Source organism: Babylonia areolata, chromosome 21, assembly GCF_041734735.1.
Source record: "Babylonia areolata isolate BAREFJ2019XMU chromosome 21, ASM4173473v1, whole genome shotgun sequence".
NCBI classification, from domain to species: Eukaryota; Metazoa; Mollusca; class Gastropoda; order Neogastropoda; family Buccinidae; genus Babylonia; species Babylonia areolata.
In genome coordinates, this window is record NC_134896.1 from 57,480,036 (window position 1) to 57,485,568 (window position 5,533).

Consider the following 5,533-nt stretch of genomic DNA (forward strand, 5'->3'; position numbering starts at 1 on the left):
AGCGTCTTCTGCACGATAACTAGGAAATCAGGAACAGAAAACACACATCATGATAACTAGGAAATCAGGAACAGAAAACACACATCACGGTAACTAGGAAATCAGGAACAGAAAACACACATCACGGTAACTAGGAAATCAGGAACAGAAAACACACATCACGGTAACTAGGAAATCAGGAACAGAAAACACACATCACGGTAACTAGGAAATCAGGAACAGAAAACACACATCACGGTAACTAGGAAATCAGGAACAGAAAACACACATCACGGTAACTAGGAAATCAGGAACAGAAAACACACATCACGGTAACTAGGAAATCAGGAACAGAAAACACACATCACGGTAACTAGGAAATCAGGAACAGAAAACACACATCACTGTGAGGTCGAAACTTGATCATTACCACTCAGACCGTTTTTACACACAACAACAACAACAACATACAGAGCGTGTTGCGAACGTGCGAAAGTTCTTCTATCACTCTGAGATAGTTGTCACGCACATTTTGGAAATTTTCATCTATTTTCTTTTAACACAAACACACAAACACACAAGCGTACATGCGAAAATTCTAACAATCACTTTGAGATCGTCAGCATACACAACAGTGGTTGTTCCACGGAAACGTGGACATTTTCACGAATCACTGTGAGATTATTAACTTATCAGTCACACCACCTGTGCCACGAAGGACCCAACCATTAATTTCACAACCGCTTTTTTCGATTGCCGTCAACTGATAAACATAATTGCAACACTGTCTCGACGATTGTGGCTTCACGCGGATGAGTTGCTGGATGTATATGCTGTATGTATTATTTGTCGACTGGTGCACACAGACAGATACTTCATGACCTGATACACTGACCTGGTTTGTTGGGAGACAGCAGAGATTCATGGTCAAACGAACTGTTCGGATTGCTTTCAACCGCATTTGATACGAAGGTGTGTGTGGGTGAATAGAAGTTGGTTTGGAGGCGGGTGGAAGAGAGAGAGAGAGAGAGAGAGAGAGAGAGAGAGAGAGAGAGAGAGAGAGAGAGAGAGAGAGAGAGAGAGAGGGGGGCGGGATGGGGATGGGGGGGGATGGGGGGGGATCAGATGCATGGGTGATTATTTTGAACACAGTGTTGTTAGCGGTGTGATGTTAGCGGTGTGATCATTTGGGAAACCAGTCAGAACCAGGTCACCAACCAGTTGGTCAGGAAGAGGTATTCGATCATCAGCGCGGAATATCCAACATCCCACGCAAACGCATTAGCAAACTACACAAACACACTGGTCATCCAGACAAACACATTCACCAACCACACACATTCACAAAGCACACAAACACATGACCACCCACAATGGCCATCCACACAAACACATTCACAAAGCACACAAACACATGACCATGCACACAAACACATTCACAAACCACCCTAACACATTCACAAAGCACACAAACACATGACCATCCACCCTAACACATTCACAAAGCACACAAACACATGACCATGCACACAAACACATTCACAAAGTACACAAACACATGACCATACACACAAACACATTCACTACACATTCACAAAGCACACAAACACATTCACCATCCACACTAACACACTGACAAATCACACAAACACATTCACCATTCACACAAACGCATTCATCAACCACACATTGCACACTGACAAACCACGCAAACACACAAGACAAACCTTTCTCTCTCTCTCACACACACACACACACACACACACACACACACACACACACACACACACGCACCAACCATCTACACAAACACATTCACCATCCACACAAACACACTGACAAACTACACTAACACACTGACCAATCACACAAACACACTGATCATTCACACAAACACACTGACAAACTACACTAACACACTGTCCAATCACACAAACACACTGATCATTCACACAAACACATTCATCAACCACACATTGCACACTGACAAACCACACACCATCATTCGGGGGAAAGAGATGTGAAGGGAAGCAACTCAATATATAATCCCAATTTTGTAAATGAAGAATCGTCTCCCTTGCACTCTTGCAACAAAGAAACAATTACCGAGAACAGATTCACAACGCTCTCCCCGTGTTGTTATCCGAATTGTATGATGGATGCGTGTTATAAACTCGATCTTGATAATCGCACACATGTTAACTTGATGACCAGACAAACACCACAACGCAGGACTTTGAAAACGTTGCTTGTATTCTCATGAAATATGATTCCAACAATACACAAGACGAAAAAAAAAAAATCACTTTTGATAAGTCCACAAGTCAAGAGGAGCACCTTTGTATGAAATATATGTATGTATGTATGCATGTATGTATGCATGTATGTATGCATGAATGTATGTATGCATGCATGTATGTATGGGTACGTGCGTGCGTTCGTGCGTGCTGCGTGCATGGATGAATGCAAACATGTACGTATGTGCGGGCGTAAATATCGATTTTGGGTGTACTCGCTTTTCGCGTGTGTGTGTGTGTGTGTGTGTGTGTGTGTGTGTGTGTGTGTGTGTGTGTGTGTGTGTGTGTGTGTGTGTGTGTGTGTGTGTGTGTGTGTGTGTGTGTGTGTGTGTGTGTGTGTGTGTGTGTGTGTGTGTGTGTGTGTGTGTGTGTGTGTGTGTGCGTGCGTGCGTTCGTGCTAATAACCATACAAAAAAGAAAAGAAAAAAGAAAAGGGGCTGGTATCATGTCAGGCTTCAATTCAAAAGGGTTCCAGTTTGAGTCAAAGTCACTTTTAGTTGTTCAGTTAGTGGATACAGTCAGCGTAATGTTTTGCACTCAGCAGTTTCCTTTGGTGCATGCTACGTTGAAACATGATTTACAAGGCAAGCAATGATGACCGCTGTTGTAAGTCAGGAAACAAAGAAAAAAAAGGGAGAGTTTTGTTGTTTTTTTCTGAATGCCGATCAACACAGACAGTGTCAATAATACTGACTATGATACCCACGTTATACATCCTATGATCAATATTCGAGTGTTTTCTGTAGCTTGTAAACTCCCGGATTAAGAATTACCTGGGTTTCTTTGCTGACTTGGCATTGAACTCTGCCCCACGCCCCCTTTCTTTATCTCTCCCTTTAGACTGTTGCGTCCAGTCTCACTCCAGTCCGGTCTGTAGTTCCACTTCCATATAATGACATCAACAGGAATCATTCTTTTGTCTTAACTCTTTGATTTTTATGTTGTTGTTTTGTTCTCGCATATCACGTAATCCGGTTGCAGCTTCTCATAATTTTTGTTTGTTTGTTTGTTTGTATAAAACGTTTTAAGTTTTACGATACTTTTTCATCCCAAATTGTGTAATATCAGTTGCTGGTTTTTATTCTTTTTTAATGTGAAAAAGGTTTCATGGAATTTTTTTTTTAATCATAAATTACACACTTGAGTTGTTCCTTCTTTAAGAATTTTTTTTTTTTTATGTTGAAAAAATTTTACAAGAAGTATTTTTCATTGTATATTACGCAATTCATTTGTTACTTCTTAACACGATCTTCTTTTTTATGATTGAACATTTTATGGTAATCTTTTGTCGTCGTAAATTACGTAATTCAGTTCATATTCCTTCTTAAAAAGTCTTTTTTATTTCAAAAACGTTTTATAAGAATCTTTCTAACTTAAATCACGCAAATGAGTTGTTTCTCAAAAAAGGAAAACAAAAATTTCAAGTTAAAAACAATAGATAAGAATAATATTTTCAACGAAAACTACACAATTCAGTTGTTGTTTCTCCTTAGAATTGTTTGTTTGTTTTGTTGTTGTTGTTAGAAACGTTTTAAGTGAATCTTTTGTTTTCATAGATGACGTAGTTCAGTTGTTGGTTCTCCTTGAACAGAACGATGTTAAAACGTGGTATGTTTGATGATGTGTTCAGGGGCAGCAGCAAAAGGACCCCGATGATTCCAGAAAGTCCAGCGCCTCCAGATACATCTCGGCCTCTGCCGTGTTCTCCTCCACGGTGCCGTCGCCCTGGATAAAGCTCAGCGGATTTCTGCCCTGTCCCTCCTCCCTCACCTCCAGCCCCTTCCTCCCGGCTTTCCGCATCAGGGCGCTGAAGCAGCGCTTATGGCGCAGCACCACCGCCACGTGCAACGGGGAGCCCTTGAAGTTCGGGCAGAACAGTCTGGAGGCGAACCACATGTTGCACGTGTACAAGCAATGGACGACGTCCAAGAAGAGAGGCACGTGAGGGTCGTGGGGCAGGAGCACACTGAGAGCTCTGAGGATGTTGATGACCACACTCCGCTCAGCGTCCGCCTCGTGGATGGTGTCCGGGAAGGGGTGGGGGCGGTGGAGGAGGGCTGCCACAGTGCTCTCAGGGTAAGGCTCGCCCCGATCCTCGGCGCCTTCGTCGATCAGCTCCATGCAGGGGAGCAGGACGTCCATCAGGGTGGAGACGTCGTCACGAAGGACCGCCACCATCATGCTGCGGAAGGAAACGGATATGACATGGCATGTAGCTGACACGTTCAGAAAGCACAACACACATTTCCTTCCTCAAACGCACGACGCTGTTCACCTAAACATGTAGGACAGTCAGTCCTGTCCGACTATCACAATCAGAAAAGCAGAGGAGGCAACTGCTGTTCCGACTATCTGGGCTAGAATTTGATTTTAGTCGAGACCGTCTTGCCCAAGTCACACCCCCACTCTCTCGGCCAAGAGGGTTTTAGGACAGTCGACATTGGGATGGTTCCCAAAGGTCAACTAGCCCCCAAGGCTGCAGCACTAAGAGCCAGTGCAGTCTTGCCTCCTAGTTTGAGAGTCACGATCCTCTGCAAAAGACTAAGCTATAAATGACTTCCTATAGCAATGGAAAAAAACATTGATCATACAGCTCTCACCGGCACAGCTGTAAGCTCATGTAGATCTGTCATGTAAGCTCATGTAGATCTGTCATGTAAGCTCATGTAGATCTGTCATGTAAGCTCATGTAGATCTGTCATGTAAGCTGAACTTTGGCATGACTGACCTAAAACTGCCCACATGAAGGCGGAGGAGGGAAATGCTGTAATACGTACATAATGAACTGCAACAGCAGCTTTTGCTTCTTAAACGGTAGGCCGACATGTAACTGACGCGTTAACAAAACAGCAGTCAGGTCACGGCGCTATTCCCCTCAAACTGTCCACTTGAAGACTGAGGAATAAAATGCTGCAACACGCACAGAATTAATTACAACAGCAACTTTGGCTTCTTATAAGGTAGACCTGCATGCTATCAAGCTCATGCTATTCGTGTTGCCTCATCAGCTAGCTCAAAGGTAGATGAAAAGTACAGGAAAACCCAAACTAGAAAATCCCTGACATATTTGAAAGATGTGTGTGTGTGTGTGTGTGTGTGTGTGTGTGTGTGTGTGTGCGTGTGAGGAGTCCAAGTTGTAGACTGATCAATCGGCGAGGAAGAAGAGGGAGTGGAGAGGGAGTGGAGAGGGAGTGGAGGGAGTGGAGAGGGAGTGGAGAGGGAGTGGAGAGGGAGTGGAGGGAGTGGAGAGGGAGTGG

At 43.6% G+C, this 5,533-nt stretch overlaps 1 protein-coding gene across 5 annotated transcripts in view; it reads right to left on the reverse strand.

Moving 5' to 3' along the window:
- Positions 1-766, reverse strand: part of LOC143295990 (uncharacterized) — an 11,275-nt gene extending 10,509 nt beyond the window's left edge. For 2 of the 5 annotated variants that reach the window (XM_076607719.1, XM_076607715.1), the window contains exons 1-2: positions 567-766; positions 1-19 (exon numbers count right to left, since the gene is read on the reverse strand). The exon at positions 1-19 is cut by the window's left edge and continues 141 nt beyond it. The gene's annotated coding sequence lies outside the window, so the exon portion shown is untranslated. The remainder of the gene's footprint in view (positions 20-566) is intronic. The other 3 variants (XM_076607718.1, XM_076607716.1, XM_076607717.1) reach the window with 3 other exon arrangements.
- Positions 767-5,533: the final 4,767 nt, after the last annotated feature.